We start from the raw sequence: 14850 nt of genomic DNA, 5'->3' as shown, positions 1-14850 counted from the left end.
ATATTTCATCTCTTTCCGTGCTACAAAATCCGCTATTCCCGCTCAGGAATCGTGCGTCAACAGTGCAGGTTAAACACGACTTTTTATTGCTTGTCATGCGTTCAATCATTTTGTTTTCCTTTTGATTCTGTTTGACGGGGAGAATTGATTTCTGTGTCTTTGTAAAGGTCACATATTCAATTCGCTTGGTGTTGTGGGAGAAGATTAACGGAGGTTTGAACGTGAGGCGGCAGCCCTCAACTAGCAGGATGATGATCTACTTTGCTTTATTCGGAAGAAGGCTCCGGTTGCTGCAGGTGGTTTCATCAACTTGCTTTATGATGTGCAATAACAACACGGTGCTTCTAATGCGGTAATCAATGTGCTTTTGGCAAAAGTTGATTTCTTTGAGGATGGAAAATGAAATAATGTTTTATGTGTAACAATAAATGACATCATTTAAAACCATTGTCTAGACACAATGCCATTAAGGCAGATTTGTACTTATTATAGAAGTTGTTATTTATGTAATACGACCAGGTCATAGAAAATGCATGACTATACACCCAATGTTCTCGTTTCGACACAAAATTGTCATTATTACCCGATTAAACAAAGATTTACCGCACTCCAAACCTTTCGTCAGGCAGATCCGCCATTTTTGCTTTGGTCTCGCGGTTCGAGTTTCTCGTCAGCACGCCGTTCTCGGCAAACGAGATCTCGTTGATTCGAGATGACGTCATTGTTGTGGTGGTTGTCGTCGAGGGAAGGTGAAAATCAACACAAAATTGGTCATTTATTCAGTGTCAGTAATAAGTCGAAACATAATTCAGAAAGTGATAGCAACGGCAATAATTCCGGCACGAAAAAATGGCGGAAAAATTCTTCGGAAGATCGCAAAGGCAAGGAAAACACGGGTGTTGAAGCGAACGACTCGACGAAAAAAAATAAACAAAAGAATACTCCTAGCAAAAAAAGGACTTTTCTGCCAGAATGGACTAAATTATATTCCTGGTTACGCTACGAGGAAGATGATAATGGAGGTTACATGTTCTGTGATGCGTGTCCCCATTGTGACAAAAAAAACTGGATTGCATAAATCGTTTCACAATACGAACTTTCAGAAAAGCACATTGGATTGGCACAACGACAATGAAAACCACAAATTAGCTATGGAAATACCGTTGCTGCAGGAAGAGAGAGGCAAGTAAGAACGGATACAACATCAAAAAGAAGACTTGGCCATGCTTTCACTGCTAAAATATTTAAGTGGATGGCAGTATTTTCAGTATTTTGTATAATGTACAATATTGTAAACCGAAAAATCTGAAGTGATAACTGCTTTGTATTACCAATAACCTGTGATGATTAAAACTGCATGAAAATATAGATTAATATAATTATTTCAGCAATATTATTTGGTATAATGTCCAATGTTGTTGTGAACTGAAAAATCTGGAAGTGATAACTGATTTGTATTACCAATAAACTGTGATTATTAAAACTGAATGAATATATAGATTTATATTATATATTTGTAGCCGATTTACAATTTCAACCTCGATAACACTAAATTTTGGGGACCCATAGATCTCTGTTGGGACCCATAGATTTTTGAGCATGCGAGACCCCGGGACCCATCACTTTTCAGAGGTAAAATGAACACTGTACACCTATACTTGAATGACGGATTTTTTTTAATGTGAAATATGAAGCTGATGTCAGGACCAGAACGGAAACAGGACCCAATTGCGTAACGTTTACCACAAGTTTTCACGATCCGGTGTTCGCTGGACGCGGGCAGCTAGTCGCTGTCGTACTCGGATTGTGATCCGAACACATAAGATGATCTTCCAAAGCGAGCAAAGCGTGGTCGGGGTCAGAAACAAGTCCTAAACCAGGACGGGAGAGTAGACGTAGCCGGGATCAAAAATGGGTCTTAAGCCATGACGGGAGAGCAGACGTGGTCAGGATCAAAACAGGTCGTAGCCGGAGACAAACTGGAGCAAAAATGGGACAGGCGGGAGTCAGGGTCGAAAAAGGCTTGCCTTGCATAAACAGAGGTTCGCAGACGGACTGACAACACGGGATTGACAGGACTGGGTTGAGGTAGGAACCGGGAAACAATCAGAGCCCGCAGCGGTTGACGCCAAATGAGCGGGCACAGGTGATTCACATCGGTAATCATGACAGCTGAACCGCCATTTTCCAAACTATGTAAACACAATAATCCACCATATAGGACTGAGGAAGGAGAAAATTTAAAAGAGGAATTAAAAGAAAATGCTTTAGAAAACTGAAATGATAGGATCAGCCTGCTAAAAACAGTTGAGCTTTATTTAGGAACAGACGGACAAACGGCCAAACAGTCGTACAGAAGAATCGTCCAAAAAGGTGATTCTTAGAAATGTGTCAATGCTTTTATTTTGCATGGTCTGCATTTATATTCAGTAGTGCTTTTCAAGTCAATGAAGACCTCCCAAAGCCCTTTACAATGTGCTTCACACTTACCCATTCACACACACACTCACACACCAATAGCTTGCTTATTGGGGGCATTAGGGATTCAGTGTCTTGCCCAAGGACACTTCAACATATAACATGGAGGAGCCGGGAATCGAACCTGCGATCTCTTGATCCCAAGACGAGCGCTCTACCTCCTGAGCCGCCCAATGTATTTGCAGCCAAATACAATATTAATTTGCCACTGTGTTATATGGTTCAGCCTGAACAACAACAAAGTGATTTTATCATAAATGCTTGCTATCCTAGGAATAAGAACCAGAGGCGTGTTCAGGAGAGTGATCAGACATGTAGTCTCTTGATAATCGCTTGCCGCGCACTGCTGAACGTTTTGTAATCGCTCACTGTGATTGCCTTACTGATCCAAAATGGCCGACGACAGTACAATGGATTTCGTTCTACAGCTTGCTTTGAGCGAGTTGGCTGATATGAGCGACAGTTCGCATATTGACACAGTTAAGGTTATCCTAAACGCAGTGGAAGGGTCATACCTGTCTTGCATTGTTCACAAACATTACCAGGCAATGTAAGACGATATATTACATCGCCAACAGCACTCGTCAGGGTGAGATCCTCCATCTTCTGCACTGTCGACGCCATGTTGGAAATCAAAGTAAGCGGTCTTTCTCCCGTGATTACTCGGGCACGCGAGCGCTCAATAATCACTGGCCGTTCAGAAGCTAGCGATAGCTCGCGATAGCAATCACTCACTCTCCTGAACACGCCTCTGGAGACGGCATATTCTCCTTTAACCATTTACTGGGTGCAAGAAAGATCGAATGATAGCTGAGGGGGCTTTGCTATCAAATGCGGAAGAGATTCATATTCAGATTCAGATATACTTTATTGTCATTCTTGTACACGTGTATACAGAACAAAATGTCTATACATGCAGCACGGCGGCGCAGTGGTTAGCGCTTGTGCGGCACAGTTCATGTCATGGGAACCTGTCGTGGGTTCAAATCCAGCTCCAGACTTCCTGTGCGGAGTTTGTATGTTCTCCCCGTGCTTGCGTGGGTTTCCTCCGGGCACTCCGGTTTCCTCCCACGTTCCAAAAACATGCATTTCAAGGTGGATTGGCCGGTCCAAATTGTCCCTAGGTGTGAATGAGCGAATGCGTTGTCTGTCCCTGTGTGCCCTGCGATTGGCTGGCAACCAGTTCAGGGTGTCCCCTGCCCATTGCCCGGAGATGGCTGGGATGGGCTCCAGCCCCCCCGCGACCCTAATGAGGATAAGCGGTACGGATAATGAGATGAGATGAGATGTCGATACATCGGACCCGCACAGTTTCCTTGAATGTACAGATATAAATAAAATGTTGTATTGAGTTGGAGTATTGAAGTACTAATAATATACTAAATAATTATAGCTATGTATAGTAATATACAGTAGTGCAAAGAGTGCAAGAGGAGCAGCTAACCAGATGTGCAAAATGGGCAGTCAGATAAACAAGTCACTATACAATAACAATAACACTGGAGTACGAGTAACACTGGAGTACGAAAGAGGTCTGGATTTTCTAAAATTGTCCTTATTATTATTATCATTATACTGTATTGGCTGCCCACCCAAACACGTGACAACTCGGCTTCACCAATGAGCCAATTTGTGACCAAATGCTCTAAACCGGTTCCGATTTGATTATGTGTGCTAGAACACATATCGATAGAAAAGTGCCAAACAAGAACAAGTCACTGCAACCTACCACATACCGTCTCAAATCTGAAAGGCCTAATCTAACAGTATCAAAACTACTAATTAAATGAGATTGTTTATTGGTGGTTTGGTTATATCTTTTAATGAACAGAAATATTTGTATGCAGAAACAACACGGCTGATGAGTGGTTAGCGCGTTTGCGGCACAGTTCTCAGGTCATGAGTTCAAATTCCTCCCACATTCCAAAAACATGCATGCATGTTAATTAGTGACTCCTGATGGTCCCTAGGTATTAGTGAGTGTATGAATGGTTGTCTGTCTTTATGTGCCCTGCGACTGGCTGGCAACCAGTTTGGGTTGTCCCCTGCCCACTGATAGCTAGGATGGGCTCCAGCACCCCCGCAATCCTAGTGAGAATAAGCGGTGCAGATAATGGATGGTTGGATTTTTATCCCTTTTTCATTTAGGGGGAGGGAATCCTCAGTAATTGAAAACAGTATTTTCCTAGGTATCAGTTTCAAGTTTGAAATTGGATGATTGGGTTGATAAGATGGATGCATACATTAATTGATAGACCAATAGACAGCCCGATAGATAAACCAAGACAGATAGGTGGACAGATAGCCAGCGAGAGAAGGAGAACAGGCAAAAGAGAGATGGATAATGAGAAAAAGCTAGTACCGTAAATTCCGGACTATAGAGCGCACCTGATTATAAGCCGCACCCACCACATTTCGGGAGGAAAACCGATTTTGTGCATACACAAGCCGCACCTGTATATTAGCCGCATGCGCCCACATTGAAAAAATGCAATGCAAACACGAAATTAACTCAAACCCGGCAAATGAACGGAAATTGATACCGGTACTTAACATTTAATGCAGACCTGCAGAGTCCAGGTGCCCATTGAAAGTAATCCAAGGAAAAAAGTGTATATTTCCAAAGGTAAGGGTGGGAAAAATATATATCCACTATTGTCGGCCGCGTCCACAAACACGTCTCACCTTTACTCCAATTCCCGTCAGCCCGCGTTTGCCCCGCCCCTTCTTTCTCATTTGCTCATACAAAACATATCAGAATAAGTTTCTAAAATAAATACATTAAAAAAATATACAGTTGCAAATACATATTATACATGGTTACACATGTTTACAAAGAAAGACGGTAAACCAAGAGATTTTTCAAAGCTTTATGAATAATATTATAACTTTCATCCCAAACCGTGCCTGTGAAGGGTAGCAAAACGCTACCAGCAACACGCTCGCAAGACAGCAAACAGCTCTGTTGAAAAAACATACCGTACTTGTAATAAGCACGGTAAACCGTTCTCATCTTCCTCCTTATAACTGACGTCATCAAAGTTGTCTTCGTTCAGTATGGGAAAGAGACTTTGGCATATAAACGTAGTCCCACGCTCCCTTATTCATAAACACGCTAGCATCACGCTCGCAAAGTAAAGTTTACAATTTTGCAATTTGCATGATGAGGATATGTCTACGCTAATTTAATTTGTGCACAAGCTAAGAAGTTGCAGTCTAAATCTTACCTTTTGTACTCCAGCGCCGCTGGCAGTCGTTAGAAAAATTACATAAGTTGGCCGCATCACTGAATAAGCCGCAGGGTTGAAAGTTTGGGAAAAAAGAAGCGGCTTATAGTCCGTAATTTACGGTAAGTTAATGAAAAAAGGGTAAAGGAGAGAAATGGAGAGTTAGACAGAGAGAGTTGGACAGAGAGAGAGAGAGAGAGAGAGCAAGAGAGAGAGCTACCAAGAAAGATAGAGAGAGTGAACTAACTAGCATAAGAGCAAGAGAGACACAGCGACCTAGCTAATAAAAGAGAAAGAGAGCTAGTGAGCTAGCAAAAAGGGACATGGAAGGGATAGCTAGCAAGAGAAAAATCAAGAGAGGGAGAGAATTAGCCCAAAAAGACAGAGCAAGGGAGACATATTAGGGAGACGTATTAAGCTAATGTTGGATTATTAAAATGTGTCACAGTGTATTTTGTCACTATCGCAGTTTTCAGCTATATTAGTTTTATTATTTAATCACCACATCATTACTTTGGCAATCACATTATCCATTTAGTTGTTAAAATTGCACCTTACGCTTATCCACACATTTGGAAGAAGTATTTACTTTCAGTCGGTACTTTCCCTTGAATGTTACCATACTCATACCTGTCAAGCTCCAAATAATCTTACACCATTTTTTTTTCCAAACGTGTTTATTTATGTAGTTTAACAAGGTTTGTTGTACATGTGTTTCGTTATATCATATATATTGTTAATTAAAATGTTGTTGTGAGATACTGAGTTGCTCGACATGAATGAGGTTTATTATTAAAAAAAGTTCGAAAATGAAGTAGCTTGGACGTTCCCCTGTAGAAGGAAAATGCAAATATAATTAAAAAGAATAATACATTTTCTTATTCAAATTATTAATTCATTTTCTGCATTAAATTATTGTTGGTAATATACTGATTAAAGGGATAACCACAAACCTGTCTTTTTTCATTTTCTCCTTTTACACTTCCTTTTTTCCTTAACTTCTTTATACAACATAATAATTCGTAATATTATGTATCAACCCCGCGACCCTACTGAGGATAAGCGGTACGGCTAATGAGATGAGATGAGATTATGTATCAAAGCAAGTGAGCCGTTTGAGAGCCAGCTCTCTTTAATGACTTGACGTGAAAAACCCGGTTCTCTAAAAAGAGACGGACTTCCTTTCACTACACAACTACCACATGAAATCCGATGTTTTTTAAGACCACATGTATTTCAACTTTACTCAATCAACCCCGCCTGTTGTTTTCAGATCAGAATGGCTTGCAAACTCGTTTGACTTGATCGATTTGCCGTTTCGTGATAGTCGGAGTATACCGGGTGGTACCCATAATTGACAAATTTGCGTTTTTCAGTACCGATTTTCTTGTACGTGATACACGTCTTAAAATGCATAGTAAACGCATTTTGTACGGCAAAAACGTACAGGTTGACAGGTATGCCATACTCTTATACAACCTTGAACACCCAACTGCATCCAGCTTTAACAAAGGTCTCTTGTGAATATGTGAGTTCCTTTCTTTGCCTGTTCAGGTTTCAGTTTCCATTTTGCCAAACCACACCTCTTTCTTATAAAAACTGTGATCAGCCATTTTTTTTATGCCTTTAGGCGGGAATACCGTATCCTGATCACGAGCCCAAATTATACTCCGTTTTATTTTATTTTTTGTAACTTTGTAATAAAACTCCCCAACTAAACTCCTCTCTTCAGTTCGATTTTTTTCTTCGTCAAAATACTCTATATGGTCCCGAGAGTTGAGCATGCAGCAAGACGCGGAATGTCAACGCCAACACTCCATAGTTAAGTATAGATAAGAGTCATAGCTAGATGGAGATGATACCATCAATATACAAGCGGGTAATGTGGAACAAACAGGGTTGGGTAGGGTTACTTTAACTGGATTACTTTCAATTACTTTTGGATTACTTCAATACCAAATATGCTAATAAAAGACAAAAGAAACTAAATATGAATAAAATTACTAAATTTTGTGCAGGCTTGGGGAGTAACGGAATACATGGAACGGCAAAAATGATGTTGGCAAGCTGACCCCCTGATTTCATTATTGTATTATAGAGTTGTAAATACGGCTTAGATGTGAGTATATAGGGTAGGGTCCGGTATCTGCTCATGTATCTGGTATCGATGCTGTCTGGCCCGTCCTTTCCGGTATCGACTCAGTCTGTCCGGTATCTGCTTGTTTATCTGGTATCAATCTCGTCAGCCTCTGGCTTCCTGTTTTTCCACGCTGGACTTCTGTCTCACTTCTACCGCCCAGCAATCGCCGAATCACTAGCGTTCGTGTTCACGCGCATGACTGCCCCATTCCCGTAAAATAAAGCTTGTGTGAAAACGTTACGCATCTGGGTCCTCCTCTTGTTCTGGTTCTGACAGTTGAGTAAAAATAGTGTGATAATGAAATATGCTCTAATGCCTAGTCATATGTCATCTGTACCCAGGGTTGGGTAGGGTTACTTTAACTGGATTACTTTCAATTACTTTTAGATTACTCCAATACCAAATATGCTAATAAAAGACAAAAGAAACTAAATATGAATACAATTACTAAATTTTGTGCAGGCTTGGGGAGTAACGGAATACGCGGAACGGCAAAAATGATGTTGGCAAGCTGTTTGGATTTATTTTCATTCTGTCGCATTTTATGTTAGTTTTGCCGGAGATCAAAGTGATCAAAGCCAGGAGAAAAAGCTTACCACGGGTTGTGAGTCATAATTGTATTCATATTTAGTTTCTTTTGTCTTTTATTAGCATATTTGGTATTGGAGTAATCCAAAAGTAATTGAAAGTAATCAAGTTAAATTAACCCTGGAAACAAAACCATACGACTAGAACTACATGTGCAATTCATCGTGGTGGGATAACTTAATGAGGAAGTGCTGCTTGCATGAGAGAAAATAGTAGAGGCTTTACCCTTGCGCCTCCTCTCCGCTGTAACGTTTGGCCGCTGAACATTTTTGATTAATGGAGAACGCACCAGAGGAAGCGACACGAAGGAGGGTTTACATGCAAGGGGACGTGACTCAGATAAGATAACTCGGACTCAGATAAGAAAACGATGTATAGCAGCAGTTGAAATAAAAAGGAAACACGGCCGCGCATGTGAAGATTTGAAACAGTTCACCTCACGACTTGGGTTTAAGCGAGTTCAATCTATAACGTTTGAACCTTTTTTATCTACTAGTCGATTTGCAAATGAGTCCCACTGGTCTCCCCATGCAAATGTGCAGGTCCATGCTATGGAGACTTATCACCAAGGTTTGTTCTTACGCGCTGCCGTTTCCACAGCAACCTGAGCCGAGAGGTCGCTATGTGAGCGCGTTGATGTCGTAATCTGCAATGTTTGAGCAAAGGCGAGAGCGGGCATGATGAAAGAGGCCCCATTTTTAAATGACGGGGAGGTCTGAGCCGACCAAATCAAGATGCCGAGTGGAACCCTGTGACACGGACCAGTGACGAAGGGCTGCATTTGGTCCTGAAGCCCTTTCATCATTTTAATATATTCCGCAGTGGCGGCACCAAAGTCAAAAGCAATCAGTGATCTGTCCAAGGTTTTCTTATTTCAAAGCAGTAAATTCCGTAAGGACTGACAAATATTTTAAAGGTGGGGTGAATCATTTTAGGTGTCCTTTAAAAGTTGAAAGCTAGTTTCTCTATTGACAATTAAAAATGACCAACTGAGCTCAAAGACCACTCCTGCTTTATTTTCCACTCGACCTATCTGTTTTTAACCAACTTTTAGCAAAGCTGTTCGGGACAGAACACATTGGGTAGGAAGAATGAGGGGTGGGGAGTGTTGGAGAATGATGGCATGCACCTCCCTGCAGGATTTTTGTTTTGTTTTTTTGTCAGTGTATCATGAAAATGGTGAAAGTGCAAAAATACTTACTTCCAGAAGGGTCTAAACGCCAAGCCAAACCCTGATATAGATGAAAAAAAGAAGATTATTTAAACGCACCAAACAAATGCACATACTTGCATGAACAAGGTGACTGAGGCTGCAATGATGACATAAACCAGGAGATGGCGGCAGCGAGTAAGAAAGTTTAAAATTCCATACAGCTCTTTTAAGGGTGATAACAGTTATTTTTGTGATGCAATTTATGCTTGTGATTAGTCTTCCCAATGTCTTTTTTCGAATATCTTTATTAATGGATCAGTTTTAATGGATGGTTGTGTTTCCAATGGAAAATATACCTATTGTGCTCCATTGTCAGAAAAAAGGCTCATTTTCTATTACTGTTCTTATAGTAATACATTTTGCTTTATTTTGTAGTAAAATAAGAAACATAATACCACATGATTTGTCTGCTACTATTGGCAGAGGGTAGATTATTGTTAAATTCTTTTGCATGTTTATATAAAAAAATCTTATTTTATGATCTTTTATTATTTAAATCTTTGTTACGTATTTATCTTGTTGGAAATTACTTTCACTACGTATCAATGGCAATAAATACAGTAATATTTCTAATTTTAAAATAATTATTAAGTATTTTTTTCTTATGATTATAATATATATATATATATATATATATATATATATATATATATATATATATATACATATGTGTGTGTGTATTAATGAGTAAAATTATCTGCCATGTGAGATTACTTTTATTATTTTTAATGCAAATGTGTATAATATTATGTCATATGGTTAATAATTCTAAGAGATTTTGTAAATGAGGAAAGAAAATAACATGCCATTTGTTATATCAGATAATTTTTGTCAGGTTTTTATGATTTTTTTTATTCTTTAGAAGAAGAACTTTAAAATATGGTCAAAGAAGAACGATTATGCTTAAAATGAGCAGCATTTTTTTTCCTAAATTGGTTAGAATGTGATTTTTTATCTTTTTGTATTGGATGAAGGAACATTAATTTTCAGTTTAAATGGCAAAGTAATTATAAAAGTGTCTCTCTATAACTACTTATATATTTTAGAGTTCTCAACTAGTGTGCCGTGAAACCTTGTCCATTGAAACTGTCCAAAAAAGCAAAATAATGCCTATTAGCTAAATTGGCTTTTCATTATCATTATTTGTATTATCATTTAGAAAAAAATCTCTGCTCAGGAGTTACTGCAGATTGGTAAATTTTGGTAAATATTTCTAATTGATGAGAGCCTTTACTAAATAATGTTTCCCTGGCAATAATTTTGCTAGTTTTAATTATTTGACTATCACAGAAAGTATTTTTATTTATTCATTTATATATACCTTATATTTTTAATGTAGGCCGCAAGACAGCGTAAATTTTGAAATGTGAATAGAAAAATACATTTAAAATGTTTTTAATGGTGTGTATTATTTAACAAATATAATTGTTACTTTAATCTTTGCTACAGGCTGTTTGCATTAAAATGTATTCAATGAAAAAAGCAAACCTTGCTTCAGAGTAAAGGTTGAGAAACGTTGACTTGGACCAGGCTTCATTTGGTGAGACAAACCAAAGCCCTATATGACATATGAAAGGGACATTGTGTATTATAGAAGGTAGAAATAATTTCATCGATTTAAAAGCAATAGATTTGAATGATAAGCAAAACAATATGTGCTATTATATAAAATGTGACATTAGACTCACCTAGATGGACCTGACATGATTGTCCGCCATCTTGCTGCTTTGGTGTTTCCCAAAACCCTTGTAAAAGGCTGGGCAAAAAATAAGAAGTAAATGGAGAGGTTTGGTCAATTTGAGTGTCCGTAGTTTCTATTCTTCCTTGAGCTTTGTAGCACTAGTTCAGTACCATTGCACAATACAATAAACTAATGTTCAAATATAACAAATTGTACCTTTTACAAACCAAGTTGGAAAGACCAGCGAAGGAATTTGATCAGAATTGTCAAACATTTTCCTAAATAGTCACAAAAAGGACAACAGCGACTGCATAGCAATACATAATCACTGCAACGCATGAGCCCAAATACAATCCCAGCAATATGAAATGATCTTTTGTGATGGTGTCATTAAATCGATGACAAGTAAACAACACTCCTCTCAACAGACTGGATACATTTCTCGCAAAGAAAACCCTCCCTCGGTCAACAACGGTTTTAAACGTCCGGCTGTTATGTAAGCGACTAATGAGGTAAGCTCTTCTCCGGTAGCGAACCATCTGCTTGTGTGAACAAGTAGCTTCCAAATGAGCCCGGTCTTCAAAACGAGGCACTTTGCTCGCGGCAGAGGGAAATACTTTGGTTACCATCGGTGCAGACGATTACAGCATCGTCTCCATGGAAACGCCAGCCTCCCACAATGACCCCCCACCATCACTCAGACGCCCCCCAGTCCACTTTGGCTTCGTGCAGCTGGAACGTTATCGTTGCGAGCGTGAGTGGTAGCAGAGTGTTTTTAATTAACCTATTTTTCAGTACACGATCGGGTTTTTTTTTTTTTTGGGGGGGGGGTTACGTTAATGATCCTGCAGGAGAGTTATGGGCCCCTTCTTCCCCTGACAGGACTCCTACTGCTGCTGCCACTTTCACTGGCACTACCTGGGAGTCCTCAACACACCACACACTCACACCCTCTCACGGAGTTCCTTTTCCCTCTCGTCTGATGTTTTGTCTTTTTCCTCATTTGAAGCTCTTTGCCGAGTCTTATTATGCATGACGCCTCGGTGTAGGTGGGCATATGCGCGCACACAGCCCCTCAGGAGGTGGTCCAGAAGCAGACAGGCACCCCAGAGCATTTCCACTTGCTGGGATTTTCCTTTTCAAGCTTTCCAGTTGCTAAATTGAATCCAACACAAGCATTGTGATTGATCTTTCTATGCATTGCGTAACTCCAAAATATCAACAAGTGCATTCCTTTTCTGTTGCCTGTGTAGGAGGGCGGGCTTTTTTTCCTCCGCATGTTGGAATCAACATCAGGGTTGCGAGACTAGCAGGTAAAATTAAGCGCAGGAGTGAGGAGTTTGAGGTTATAATTGCAAAACAAATGATAAACAATTTTTTTAGTGAATATTTTTGTCTCGTGGGTACAGAAAAAAAGGCTGTGTTGGTTTCAACATTGGGCTTTCAAAATGTCTGACAATTATGTATCAAAGGGGCGAACACAGATGCTAGTATGAAGTAGTACCCAAGGTACCAGATTCAAACCAGTCACACATCCAAACTAAATCCTGCAAGACAAAAATATAAACAGGGTTGGGTAGGGCTACTTTAACTTGATTACTTTCAATTACTTATGGATTACTCCAATACCAAATATGCTAATAAAAGACAAAAGAAACTAAATATGAATAAAATTATGACTCACAACACGTGGTAAGCTTTCTCTCCTGGCTTTGATCTCTTTGATCTTTGGCAAAACGAACATAAAATGCGACAGAAACAAAATGAAGATAAATCCAAAACAGCTTGCCAACATAATATTTTGTCGTTCCATGTGTTCCGTTACTCCCCAAGCCTGCACAAAATTTAGTCATTTTATTCATATTTAGTTTCTTTTGTCTTTTATTAGCATATTTGGTATTGGAGTAATCCAAAAGTAATTGAAAGTAATCAAGTTAAAGTAACCCTACCCAACCCTGACTATAAACGAGAACTCCATTTAGGGACAGGGCTCACCAAACCTTTCAAACGCAGTAGCTATTTTTTATAACTGATTGTCACGAAGGGCTACAAGTTTGATATCTATTTCTAGAATGACAACTTATGTTATTAATAAGTATTTACCTGTAATTATAAGAATGCAACCACTAAAACGTCATGCCAGTTAGAAATCAAATGTCCTGGAAAATCAACTAGACCAGGGGTGGCTAACCCGGTCCTGGAGAACCACATGTCCTGCATGTTTCTGTGTTCCAATACAGGCTACTAATGTATTGCTGCTGGAAATGTGAATTTCCCTTCGGGGATGAACAAAGTATCTATCTATCTATCTATCTATCTATCTAATGTGTCCTTAGGGGCGACCTAGTTCCACGCGCATCATGTTTGAGACCCGACTGAGTACAATGCAGACTCTTTGACAACTAGGTAAATGGATATATTGTTGTGACCAGTGAATAAACCAAAAACTGAATGAGTACATTACAACATATGTGGATATCATATGGTACGATTAACTTGATTAAAATATTGATGTGATGCTATAAAAGAATAACAAATGCGTTTGAAATTTTGCATTAGTGTTTTTCTGATTCACCCCAAAATATTTACAATTTTTTTTTTTTAAACTTTAGACCATTTTCATTTGAAATTGTATGTGGGGGGTAAACACCCTCATTTCTGAGAGTCGCCTTATTGTAATTACTACTCAACTAATTACTACTTAAAGTGTAACTTTTACAACACTAATCTAGGGATTGATTTATTTTGATGTATTGTATGGGATGCATTATTTACTGTATATATAAACTCTATATTTTTATAATTTATCATTTTGACAACTGTGCCGCGTGACCAGGAAACAGTTTGAGAGAACAGTGAAGAAATTGTCAGAATTGTGAAATATTTTCTTATGTATTACGAATACTTACATCTATTGCAGGAGTTTCTCCCTTAAAGTTAGACTATTGAAATTAACATCTTATTGCCGTATTCTCGTTTTTTTAGCTGCGGCCATTATTAATAATGAAAAGGCCGTAACATGACAGCAATGACGTAAAGTGCTGAAATGTCTTTATCCGGCAATCACTAATAAACATTTTACGAGTTACCTCTTATCCATCAAAAAAAAAAGCAAATTATAAAATAATTTAGTAGGATTTAACTTTTGAATTAAGGCGCTTGTCTGGCAGCAAAACAGTATACAAGGCACCAACAGGAAAAAAAATTGCAGGGCTTACACCGCCATCTTGTGTTTAACCATTAACACTGGTACTTGAACTGAAATCGAAATTATTTCGAACGTTCCAATTTGCTTTTGGAACGTCTTTGTTAATTGTGGTTCACACACACACTCACCTTAAGAATTATATTTTATTATTTACATTTTTTAAAGAATATATCAAGTGATTTCATGCATCCTTGTTGCGGGCAGGAAATTAAGTCGAGACCCCGACCCTAAGAAAGTAAATATGAAAAGGTATTGTGAATTTTCATGACAGGAAGTGAACAGAATAACCTAAAAAAAAAAAAAACTCCGACGTTT

At 38.8% G+C, this 14850-nt stretch overlaps 1 long non-coding RNA gene across 1 annotated transcript; it reads right to left on the bottom strand.

Annotated features, from left to right (window-relative positions):
• Window positions 1–1443: 1443 nt before the first annotated feature.
• LOC148372829 (uncharacterized) lies at window positions 1444–14810 on the bottom strand. Its single transcript, XR_015849569.1, has 5 exons — window positions 14237–14810; window positions 11335–11402; window positions 11135–11204; window positions 9635–9665; window positions 1444–1979 (listed from the first exon to the last, which is right to left on the bottom strand). It is a non-coding gene; the product is annotated as an uncharacterized LOC148372829 (long non-coding RNA).
• Window positions 14811–14850: the final 40 nt, after the last annotated feature.

This window comes from Urocampus carinirostris, chromosome 2 (genome assembly GCF_059441175.1).
Source record: "Urocampus carinirostris isolate Australia breed hairy pipefish chromosome 2, RoL_Ucar_1.0, whole genome shotgun sequence".
Lineage (NCBI taxonomy): Eukaryota > Metazoa > Chordata > Actinopteri > Syngnathiformes > Syngnathidae > Urocampus > Urocampus carinirostris.
The sequence above is the reverse complement of the archived record's forward strand: the minus strand, read 5'-3'. Positions and strand labels throughout refer to the sequence as shown.